The sequence below is a fragment of the Ictidomys tridecemlineatus genome, unplaced genomic scaffold (assembly GCF_052094955.1).
Source record: "Ictidomys tridecemlineatus isolate mIctTri1 unplaced genomic scaffold, mIctTri1.hap1 Scaffold_666, whole genome shotgun sequence".
NCBI classification, from domain to species: Eukaryota; Metazoa; Chordata; class Mammalia; order Rodentia; family Sciuridae; genus Ictidomys; species Ictidomys tridecemlineatus.
The window spans coordinates 101927-114786 of NW_027524676.1; the positions used below are offsets into that span (position 1 = coordinate 101927).

The following is a 12860-nucleotide window of genomic DNA, read 5'->3' on the forward strand; positions in this document are numbered from 1 at the left end:
TTTCCTGCAAATGGCATAATTTTGTTCTTCTTTATAGTTGAGTATAACTCCATTGTGTGTATGTATCACATTTTCTTGATCAGTTCATCCATTGATGACCACCTAGACTGGTTCCATAGTTTTGACTATTGTGAACTATGCTGCTACAAACATGGATATGCATGATCACTATAGTATATTGACTTTAGTTCTTTTGTATAAATGCTGAGTATTGGTATAACTGAAATGGCTATATTATTTTTACAGTCTCACTAGTTTTATTTTCATGGGCAGGTGGTAGATGAGGCTTTGAAGGTAGATGATTGTGACAGTCATCCTGAATTTTTACCACCACCAAGTGAGTATTTTTTCTTATATAAATTGTTGCTGAGTTGTCATAGTATTACCTATACTTTATGCCCTAAAATTTGTACAAGCCTCATTTATATTTGCTCTTGTTCTCATTTTAATTTATAATGCTTCTGTATAAGTCAGCTTTCCATCACTATAATGAAATATTTGGCAAACGCTAGCTATGATGTAAAGAGAATTATATTATGGCTCATAGTTCTGGAGATGTGAAGATATGGTGCCTGTATTGGCTCAGTGCTGGTAAGGCAGTGGATTGCAATGGCAGGGAAAATGTGGTGGAGCAAACTCCTCATATCCTGAGCCAGGAAGCAGAGAGAGAAGACAAGACCAGGCTCCCACATTCCTCTTCAAAGGCATTTCTCCAGCGATTTAACAAACTTTCTTCAAGATTCTACAGCACTTCTTAATATTGCCACCCTAGCGACTAAGCCTTTGCACGTGGACTTTTGGGGAACACTCAGCATAAACATGGCAGTTTTTATTGTTAAGAAAACATTGAGTATTTGAAATCAATGCTCGGTCTTTTCATTACTTAATACATTTAATTTTGGAACTTCAATAAGAAGAATGGAAAGGAACACTTAAGCACATAGCATTTCTTGATCTGTCCTTAATCACTTTTAGGCCACCTTTGTTTCTTGTTTTTGAAAGTTTTCATTATTATCTCCCTTTCCTTAATCTCAGCAGCCTTTATTTCTTTTTTTTTTTACATTTTCCCCCTAATCAATCTCCCTCTGAAATTTTTAATACCATACGTACTGCTTGTCTGTTTACATACAATATGTTCATCTGTGCTTTATATATAAAAAGAACTAGGCTTTTTCGTCTCCCAACAACTTAATTTTTTCACTGTATTTGGGGTAATACTCAACTCCTGTTGAGAATGGATGTCTGTTGTCAGGTGTGGTGGTGCACACCTGTAATCTCAGCATCTTGGAAGGCTGAGGAAGGAGGATTGCAAGTTCAAAGCCAGCCTAAGCAATTTAGCAAGGCAATCAACTTGGTGAGATGCTGTGTCTAAATTTAAAAAACTTTAAAAGGGTTGGGGATGTGGCTCACTGATTAAGTACCCCTGAGTTCAATCCCTGGCACCAAAAAAAAAAAAAAAAAAGAATGGATACTTTAGTCCTTTGGAACTACTGTAGCAAAAATACTATAAACTGGGTAGCTTTAAACAACAAACATTCAATTCTCACATTTCTGTAGGCTGGGGAATCCAATATTGTGGTGCCAGCAGTTTTGATATCTGGTGAGGCCTCTTTTCCTGGTTAATGGATGACTTTTTTTGGATAATGGGAATTGAACCCAGGGACTTACTATTGAGCGCGATCCCTTGCCTTTCTTATTTTTTATTTTGAGAAAGGGTCTTGCTAAGTTGCTGAGGCTGACATTGAACTTGGGATCCTCCTGCTTTAGTCTCCAGAGTTGCTAGGATTACAGGGTGTACTACTGTGCCCAACAGTAGATGCCTAACTTTTTGCTGTGTCCTCACATAATAGAAGGATGGGGGCATCTCCTGGGGCCTCTTCTTATAAGGGCACTAATTCCTGTACAAGGTCTTTACTTTATGACCTAATCACCTCCTCAAAGTTCTACCTCCTAAAACCATTGGGGATTAGATTTCCAACATAACAAATCTTGTGGCAACACATTCAGCCCATAAGAATGCTTTAGGCTAATTCCTTTTTAGTTTTAATTTTGAGGAAATCTTTCTCACGTGGATTAAATGCTTCTCTGTTTTTTAAAACAAGAGTTTAAGGAAATAGACTTTTTTTAATGATTCTAAAGGTTATTATACCCAATAGTTATTTATCTCAAGCTTTCATATAGAGTACCTTTCAAGGTTATTGAAGTGAATTGTTGGCCTCCAGTTAGTGATACCCTGTTGCTCTCTTTACTTTCTCTCATTTGTTTTCTTTTGAATGGCTTTGTTTCTATCCATTTTTATCTTTTACTACCTACATTCTTTCTTCTCTGGTGTCTAATTCCACATGTTGAACCCCTGAACATTTGCAGTTCGTTAGCAATTAGTGTGCTTACAGTGAGTGGGAACTTAGGTGTTTGTCTAACCTATTGTGATTCCAACACCATGTGAAACATCTTTGAGGATTAAACTTTTTTTTTTTTTTAGAATGGTAGTTTTTAATTTGTTAATATTTCTTAGGCCATTTTTAGCAGACAACACATTTAACTAATTTATTTAAATACTATCTTCTCATCAGTATCCACGTTCAGTAAAAGAACTTGAAATCCCAGGATTAGGGTTAAATAGTTTTGCCCAACCTCACAAGCAGAAATTACACTAAGACACCTGTACCTTTCGTTTCTGAAGCTACTGAAGCCAGCTTGGGCTCCACCCTTCTTATTTCATTGACCTTGATTGGCTCTGTGCTGTCCCCACAAACCTAGCACATATTCTCTGTCCTTCTGCCATGCTCACTCTTCCATGTAGCTTTGAATGTGTCACTCCCCTGCTACACAGAGGCTTGATTCCTGCCAGTGGGATAAAGGCTAGCCTGATGACTCATGGGTATCTGAAGCAAAGGGTTTGCGAACACTCACCCCAGCCTGCCTTTGTAGTCATTTTCTAGCCTTCTATCTTGCTAGAGCTCTTAAGATTGTACAGGTTTACTTAGTATTTATAAATGAACTCTACTCTTGGGTTCCAACCAGTCTGTCCAAATCATTCATCTTAAGACCAAAGAAAGGCTGCATCCTCACCAACCCTTTCCCCAACCACTCTGCCTTAGGTGGGTGATTTCTTCCTTCTGTAGTTAGGAGAGAAGTCACTGGCTGTGGAATTAATGTGTCAATAATGTCATAGTCTTTTCTTATCTTCATTACTAAAATGATGTGTCCTTTCTTTCTATCTGATTGTAAAATCATTTCCATTTTACAGTTTAGATAGGTGAAGTGATGAGCTCATGGTTAAGCATCAAGGAAGTAGTAGAGCTGGAACTTGAGTTCAGGCATTCTGACATTAGAGCATGTGTTATTAAGCAGGATGCTGTACTGGTTTTACTTAGAGGAAGGTACAGTATTACTGTTTTATTATATTAATATAATTATTGAGATGGTACCTGAGTTTATGAATTGAATTATGAATTTAGTGTCATTTTTGGAGCCATATGGATGCTTTACCAATTCTAGAAAAACTAATAAATTTTATCTCATATACCAGAACTTGCTTTTGTATGAAGCTTTTAAAAGTACAGGGGCCAACTTTTACAACTTAATAGTAAAAAGACAAATAATCGAATATACAAGTATATAATAGACATATCTGCAAAGAAAATATAGTGATAACCCATTAGTACAATATTGTTAACCATTAAGGAAATGCAAATAAAAACACAGTGAGATACTGGTTCATACTCTGAGGATATGCATAGATATTAAGTGTTGGCAAGGGTATGGAAATATTATAACATTCATACTTTGCTGGTTGTAATGTAAAATGGTGCAGCTGCTTTGGGACAATAAGATTGGCAGTTCCTCAAATAGTTAAACATAGGGTTACCATGTGACACAGCAGTTCCACTCCTAGATTTGTACAAAAAAAGGAAAACATGTTCTCCCCAAAACTTGTACATGAATGTTTATAGCAGCACAATTCATAATAGCCCCAAAGGGGGAACAACCCAAGTATCCACTGATTAATAGATAAACAAAGTACTGATATATGATACAACATGCATGAATCTTGCGAACACTGTACGAAATAAAAGAAGCCAGACACAAAGATCACATGCTGTATGATTCTGTATATATGAAATATCCAGAATAGGCAAATCTGTATACAGAGACAGAAAATAGATTGTCTAGGTCTGGGCATTAGGGGAAAAAGATGAGGAACTGCTAATGGTATTGAGTTCCTTGTTGGATGATGAAAATGATCTAAATTTAGATTGGTGATGGTTGTACAACATTTTGGATATATTAAAAGTCACTGAACTGTATTCTTATGTAAGTTTTATTATATTTATATCAACAAAGCTGTTACAGAAAAATAAAGCACAGAGATTATTAGATTTTTCTCTCATTATACCATATTGGGATGGAGATATACAAGTTATTGTCAACAAAAAACCAGTACTGAAAGCATGGTGTTAGTCTCTTGGGGGCTTCTAATTCTCTAGAGTATTAACAAATACATGTGGCAGAGATAGATGAATGTGAGTGTTAGGATTTTAGATCAAGTTACATTGAGAAAGAGATGAATCATAGGATTTTCAGGCTTGCCCTAAGGCTTATTTTTATCTTAATTTTTCGATTTCTCTTAATTCTTTCCTTTTTTTTCCTGGTTTCTGGGCTGTGAACCCAGAGATATTTTACCACTGAGTCATTCCCAGCCCTTTTTTGTAGATTATCTTGAGACAGGTTCTTGCTAAGTTGCTTAGGGCCTAAGATGATAAGACTAGCCTTGAACTTGTGATCCTCCTGCCCCAGCCTCCTAAATCACTGGGATTACAGGCATGCACCATTACACCCAGCTTCCCTCTTGATTCTTAAAGGAGATTTATAAAAACTATAAATTACAAAACCAGTTTTGATGATAACAGAGGACAAGATTTTGATTCTGACTGAAATTCTAAAAACAAGAATTTTGTTCATTTCTCTTTGTTTACATATCTTTGTATCAGCTTCCTTTTAAAAGGAAATCTTTAAAAATTGTATACATATAATTTGTCCTGGGTAAAAACATTCATTTCTATGCTAAAAATGTTTTGATGGCAAGAGGAATCACAAGCATTTTTTATTGACAAATCAGTGTTGTGATACTATCAGATTTGCTTATTTTGCTTTAGATGCTGTTAGAGAAATTTGTTGAAGAATGCAGGTTCCCTCCAGTGCCAGATGCTATTTGTTGCTATCAGAAGTGTCATGGATATTCCAAAATCCAGATATACATAACTGATCCAGACTTTAAGGTAAAAAATGAAATGTACAATGGAACATTAACTTGCAAAGTCATGCCTTAAAAATGAATCCAGAATAAATTCTGTAATTGGAGGCACCCAAGTTGTCACCCTGCTTGCCCCTTACCCTGGACTTTTTTAGGTCATCTCACATGGGAAGCCAGGGACACTGAAATAAATGTTTGGGGCTGGTGTGGTGACCATAGAAGACAGGCTAGCTAATTTTATTTCCTCCTCTAGCCATGTTTCATGTAACTGCCTCTTCCTTAGGAACATAGAAACAAAGTGAGATTGTTACCTCTAATTTGTTGGATTTCTAATGCCTTGTAAAAAATTGAGTCCAAGAATATAAAGGCCAGTGCAATCACTGAATTAAACCCAAAAACCTAACTTGTGCTTAATTAAGTGATTAACTTTTTGGTTTATTCAGGAAGATAACTGTCCTACTCTTAGATTAGTAGATAAGATGAAATGTTTGTTAAGATATTTGATATTCTGTAAAGGCTAATGCAGATGTCAGCTGTGGAAATGAAGATTTTTGCCAAGTTCTCTATCTATAGAACTCAGCATTTTGTAATACAGAGTATTTTATCCCTCTTCAAGGAGATAGATTATGTAGTTATATCTGCCAAGTGAATGCAACAGTTCTTTTTATCTTAATATGTGTGCTATGAGGGAATGAGTAAGTGCATGTGCATAGACATCTTTAAAATGTGAATTAAAATGTTTTGAAATCCAGGGTTTTATACGAATCAGCTATTGCCAGTATTGTAATATAGAATTTCACATGAACTGCTGGAAGTTTAAAACAACCACCTTCAATGATAAAATTGACAAGGTGTAAACCACAATAAAGATTGTCTGGATTTTTAAAATATGTATATTGAATGTTTAAAAAAAAATTTAAAAAGTCTTCAAGTGAATATAAATTCCTTCTTGAGGATTCTAAACTTCATTAGAAAGTTTTAAGTTATGATTTTAACAATAAAGTGGAAAATGAGTTTTTAAATTTTATACAAGTATGAAGGGAGTAACTGTAGAGGCCTTTAAAAATTATTTAACTAACTTTTGTATTGTGATGTTATAATCAGAAATAAAAATTTAATTTTTTCTTGTTTTAAAATACAGATCTTAAATTATGCACTGACAATTCAGCTCATCATAGATTGAAAGCGTTGATGTAGAATTAAGGTTCCAACATTTTAGTTTTTTTTACCAAAATTGGTTAAGGTAATTTGTCCTAAGAAATTAACTTAAATTTTATACTGCCATTTCTCAGGGGTTTATTCTTATTATCAATATAATGATTAGTTAATCCATTAGTTAGAATACTTTGGAAGAGGGCACAATTTTACAGTCTTATTTCCTTGTTACAATGTTTATTTCTGATATATATAATCTGTGGACTTAACAAAAAGCCTTTTTTAATAGCCCTATGCAAACCATTATCTCTAGTGGGAAAAATGTGATTATATTAGGTGTCTTTTAGCAGTTGGAATTATTTAAGTTTGGTAGAAACTAATTTTCACATAGATAGCTAGAGATATAACTGTAACCCTGGAGCCACTTCTACTGTCTTTTTACTTACATTGAGTTTTGTAAGCTATATACTCTCCATTAGTTGTCTTAACCATTTCCAGAATTCTAAATACCTTCTATTAATTAGTCAGCTTTCACTATGATATGCTGAAGTAATATACAACCCAAATATTATGACTAACAATGAGAGGGTCTTTTCTTGGTTATATTACTTGTCCTGAAGTTTTGTCGTTGTTGGCCAGGATTGAGCTGCAGCAGGGTCTATTCTCTGTGGCCATGTTCTTTATTTCCAAATCCAAGTTGTACTTTTTTTGGAACATGTTTCTTTAACAGAGGGAAAAGAACAATAGCCAGTTCACACTGTGTTTCCTAGAGTGCTCATTTAGACCTGGTGTATGCTATGGCAGTTTGACTTCCTTTACCACAAAGCAAGTCACAGGGACAGGTCTGCCCCATACGTGTGGATACAGTCTTCCTATAAGAAGGCTCTGAAATAGCAGCAATCAGGCACTTTCGTTGCCTCCCTAAAGGAAATTTCATGGTATATTTTGAATGTACTTTGTGGTTAAAATAGTATATGTGTTGGGGCTGGGATTGTGCCTCAGTGGTAGAGCACCCACCTAGCATGTGTAAGACACTGGGTTCGATCCTCAGCACCATACAAAAATAAATAAAATAAAATAAAATAAAAGTATTGTGTCCATCAGCTAAAAAAGTAGTTTAAAAAATTGGTATACATGCATAGATTTATCCCTCCTACACATACCATTCTTCTTTTAAATCAAATAGGATTTTCTACAAGGAATTTGTCTTACCCCTGACTGTGAAGGTATCATTTCTAAGATTATCATCTTTAGCAGTGGTGGTCAAGTTAAATGTGAAGTAAGTATCTAATAAAGGAGAAACTTTATTAAATTTGTAACCAAAATGTTTACACCTGTTGTGTGATTTGAATCTTGTCTTTTGTAAGAAAAAAAAAGTTATATCATTTTAGAAAATAAATATTAGGACATGCATTGCAGTGAAGCATTTTCACATTCTTTTATTTCCTCCTAGGAAAAGCATACTTTTTGTATTGTGGTTTTACTCTTTTTGATAACTTCCATTTTATTAATACCCCAAAAGGGGTAGTGGTGGAGGTGTGGGTTTTAGAGAAGGGGAAGAGTGCCTTGAGGGATTACCTTTAACATCACCATCTGAATGTGGCAGGAGTGGGTAAATTATAATATATATATATAATTTATTGGATCTTCTGCTTACCCTTAATTATTTAAAGTTTCTTCATAAAGTGTGTCTACTCTCTTCTTTCTCTTTTCAGTAAATTATTTTGCTAAAGCTTTCTGGGCTTTTGTCTGGGTCAAAACATCATCACTGTTCTGTATCAAATTGAACATTGTGTGTGCTTCTGAAATATTTGTTACTTGTGGTTTTGTGCTTTATGTCATGGGAGTATGAGACAAATTTTGAATGTCTTTGTTTTATTTAAAGTTTGAACACAAGGTCATAAAAGAAAAGGTTCCTCCAAGACCTATTCTGAAACAGAAATGTTCTAGGTAAGATTTTTATCAATCAATCAGTAGTTTTTATATTGTCTCTTAGTATATAACTCTGTTAAATGCAGATTTCTAAATTGTGCTATTTTTAAAAATTGGCTGTGTACACATATATAAATAAGTATTTTAAAAATTATTTTTATGGATATTTAAAACAGAACTAGCTTTAGAATGATTAAATACTGAAAATTTGAAAAAGTCACTATTTAGTGGTGGAACTTGTAAGTAAAATTATAACATTTCATGTTATGAAATTACTTATCAACAGATTTGGCATTTAACAAAAATTATATAGTTAGCTTTTGGCTTTTAATTTCAAAAGCATTTTTGCTTTTTTATGTTTCTCCACTTTAAACATTTTGAACCAATGACTATTTCTTACCTTGAAATACTTAGTGTATTGTCAAAATTATTCACCTCTGTATCTTTCTGTTCAGATCAAATAATTCCAATCCTTTTTTCTTTTCTTTTCTGTCCTGCTTCTTGTTTTTCATCCTAAAAAGTGATTTTTTTTCTTATAATTTGTGACCAAGAAAAAACAAAAGAAAAGATGTATAGAATTATTTGTTGAAAAGGAATCAGTGTAACCAAATCAACCAAATTCCCATGTTGTTATTGGGTGAAAATAATATTTTATTATGGGATCTTGCTTGCAGAGTACATGTACAATTCTTATTTACCCTACACAGTAATTTATATACATTATGTACATGGAAATAACATCTATACAAATTATACATAGCTTTCTTAATTAAAAGTCACAGCCTATTGCTTGGAGAATGTTTTCTATAGTAGGCAACAGAAAGTAGTTCATTGAGCAATTAACAAAGGTAAATTGTCACTAATTGTAAATGTTTATCAGCCTAGAGAAGCTAAGACTGAAAGAAGACAGAAAATTGAAAAGAAAGATCCAAAAACAAGAAGCAAAAAAATTAGCACAAGAAAGAATGAAAGAGGACTTAAGAGAAAGTAATCCACCCAAAAACGAAGAACAGAAAGGTATGCAGAAGTCCAAACATGATAAGAATAGTATGCATTTGCTTAAACGTACAAATACAGAATTATAAGGCTCATATTATTATTTAATTGAAGTATAGATTTCAGTTAGTATTTTCATACTATCACTAAAATATAGAATTCAGTTAAAAGCGGCGCTCCCAGGGTCCTCCGGGGCTCACAGGAAAGGCTGTGCACACCCAGCGCACGGGGCGGAGCCTCTTGCAGCCAGATGGAGGGCGAAGTGCCGGGCTTCTTAGTAGCCTTCCAGGCGAAGGGCCAACCGGAGGCGATGAGGACGAGGGTGCAGGAGCAGGACTTACAGCAGTGCGGCCTGACAGGTAAGTGGGCTGCAGGAGAAGGGCCGCCCAGACACGCCACGTGGTGCACACCAACTTTTCGGGAGCGGGGTCTCCAAGGAGGTTTTCCCCGGGCGCCGGGGCTTCCCCTCCACCGGTAGGGGGTGGGTGGAGCTCGGCCTGGGGCACTTCCGGGTAGGGGGGGGGTTGGCGAGGAAATGTGCCTGGTGGGGCCCTAAACCCCGGTCCAGGCGCTCTGGCTGTGAGGGTGGCGCTGCGGTCGGACTTGGAAGACGCACCGCCCCTTTGACTCTCCTGAAGGAGCCTGCGCGCCCCGCAGGTGGCTGGCCGCTGGGTGGTTGTCCTCCCCGCACGTTCGGACCAGGGACGCTCGCGCCTTCCTGCGCGGTCAGTCCGGGTCCCGTCCTGCCCTGGGGAGACACCGCAGTGACCCTCGCAGGCCTCCCCGGCCCGTTCCTCACGGGAGCCTGGGACGGTCGCGGCGCCCGTGGGAGGCGGAGTCGCCGTCAGTCGTCTCACGGAAGCTCTGGTGGAGCGCGGGGGGGGGGGGCTGTGCGTCTCGGTGGAGAGGGCTCGGCCCGCCCCTGACTGTGGGGTCCCACCCGCGGTTCAGTGGCTCTCGGGAAACGAGGTGCCGCCGGCTTCCCGCAGAGGGTGGTGGGCGGGTGGAGAGGGGCCTGTGTGCGCACGCGGCTGGTCCGCCACAGTGACCCGGAGAGACTGCAGGGGACTGCGGAGGTGGCGGGTCGCCGGGGAAGCCTTGGGAAGAGCAGTCGGGGTGTAAACTACCAGGCAGTGCAGGGAAGAGGGGGAACACTGGACCCAAGGGTAGCGACTGGTCATCCTGTTTGTTAAAGTAAATGGATATTTTGGGAAACTGTTTGTGAGCTAAGATTTTTCTTTTCCTGATTCCAGCAGTCGTGTGTGTTCTTTGTAAAACATTTGGGGAAATAGCCTATGCCTTTGGTGGGTTCCTGGATTCCTGGTCCTGGAGGTAGATACCACCATCATGAGCCAGTTCTGTGATGGTTATCCAGCAGTTGTACCAGGAAGCTAAGCCGGGGGCTGCTTTTCCAGCCCTTCCTACAAAAAATTTTATGGTGACCTAATTCCCTATATTAAATCCTTTTCTGTCTAACTTCTTTTTGGATAATTTTTTTTTTTTTACTTTTGCAGTCATCTTCTAAGTATTAAATATTGTTATCTTTGTATAGTTTCATATCATTTTAATTAAACATGTTATTATATACTAATTACAGATTCACATGCAGTTTTAAAAAAAGAGATCCCATGGAACCTTCCTCAGTTTCCCCAGTGATAATATCTTGCAAAACTTCTGTAGAATATCATAGTCCAGACATTGACTGGAGTTTTAGAACAGAGGCCTGACTCTGGAGAGCCAACAGATCATTTAGAACAAGAGGAAGCTTCAAACTGCAAGGCATCCTGATCTCACAAGAGGGGAAGGTTAATCATGGCAAGGTCTTTTGGGCGCGGGTACCTGGACTGCCTCATTATAGTCACCTCCTCCTAATCACATCTGGTAAAGGGTGAGTGATTAGATTGGGTAATCCAGGGTAACTCAGTATCGTCTCCCCACCTCCAGGCCCTCAACCTTAGTCAGGGCTGTGGAGTCCTTTTTGCCAAATAAGGTAACATTCACTGATTCTGAGGTCTGTGCATGAACTCTTTGAGGGTCACTCTTTATCCACCACTTTAACCTTTTACTTTTTTAAATATATATCTTTATTTTTACTTATTATTTTATGAGGATCGAACCCAGGACCTCATATGTGTGACGCAAGTGCTCTTTCCACTGAGCTACATCCCCATCCCATCAACCTTTTACTTTTGACTATTTTATAGAGATAATTATAAATATATATATAACATAAATATTTATAGTGTCTTGCCATCCTTGTTCAGTTTTAAACACCCTTTATGTAGCAGCATCTCCATTCTTAACCCTGCTTCTCTGTTGGCGCACAGTGTAGTCCTGTTTTCATTTTGTCCTTTAGCAGGAGCAGTCCACATCCCAGTTGTACTAGGTTGTGGGGAGGCCAAATAAGGTGCTGGAGACAGCATGGGAGACATGGTTTATCTGGGAAAGCTTCTAACAGATCAGTGACGGTTCCAGGAAGAGTTCCGTGGCAACAGACTGAACAGATAGCATCTGGGTCCCTGAAGGTGCTTCTCCAAGCAGTACCTCTCTTGCTCCTGGTGTTTTGCCTGGTGGCTCTGGCCAAACAAGTGATATGTATCCTTTCCGCAGAGCCCTCAGTTCTCTGCCCAGCCCCATTAAGGGAGGAGGCTTACATGTTAGACTGAGGAAGCAGTGACATCAGCATTAGTTTGTGTGTATGACCAGCATACATGCAAGAAAGTAGCTTTTTACAGATAACACTAACTTGCCCTAGTGCCCAGTGTGCATAGAGAAAGCCAGTGTCCCTCAAGATGATATGTATCTGGACTTTCCAGCCTAGGCTTGATCTCATTGGTCCCTTAATTTTGCTAGGTTTTTGTAAACAGAAAGGGAGCATTCAGGATTATGATGTTTTACTGTCCCCCTTTTCTTTAAGGGACAATATAGCAGGAATGGCAGATTTAGATGAGTGCCATTAAGCAAGCATATGAACAGTCCATGTGTTGTTTGTCACATCACTTCCAGGAATACTTATTTCCAGAAAAGGACAGTGGCTTGAGACTGGGTATTATAGAACAAATCCCAGGCTGAGTTTCTCATTGATCAAGAAGATTATATAACAGTGACTGGCTATTTCAGGGCTTTGAATGGTAACCCAAGTCTGCCCAAAAAGAAATTTGGAAATCAACTAATGTTTGTATACATAGAATGTCCCAATAAAAGATAGAGCCAATAAAGTTTGACATTAAGGGAATGTAAGCCATGTTCTTCATTCAAAGCCTTAGAGCTTAGCCCACATATGTGCTGAAATGTCTGCTCTCTGGTTTTGCTCTATTTTTTATTTCTAGGAGTTCATTTATGCCCTTATCAACTGAAGGGAGTCAACTGGCTAGCCCAGGGATTCCACTGTCAAAATGGCTGCATCCTGGGAGATGAGATGGGCCTTGGTAAGACCTGCCAGGTATGTTACTTTGAAGAAGCACTGTTTACCTACACCAAAACACCTCCTCACAACTCATTACCATATATATATATAATT

The 12860-nt window shown here is 38.0% G+C and overlaps 1 pseudogene; it reads left to right on the top strand.

Moving 5' to 3' along the window:
* LOC144374374 (transport and Golgi organization protein 1 homolog) overlaps positions 1-12860 on the top strand; it is a 142852-nt pseudogene that overhangs the window by 22537 nt on the left and 107455 nt on the right.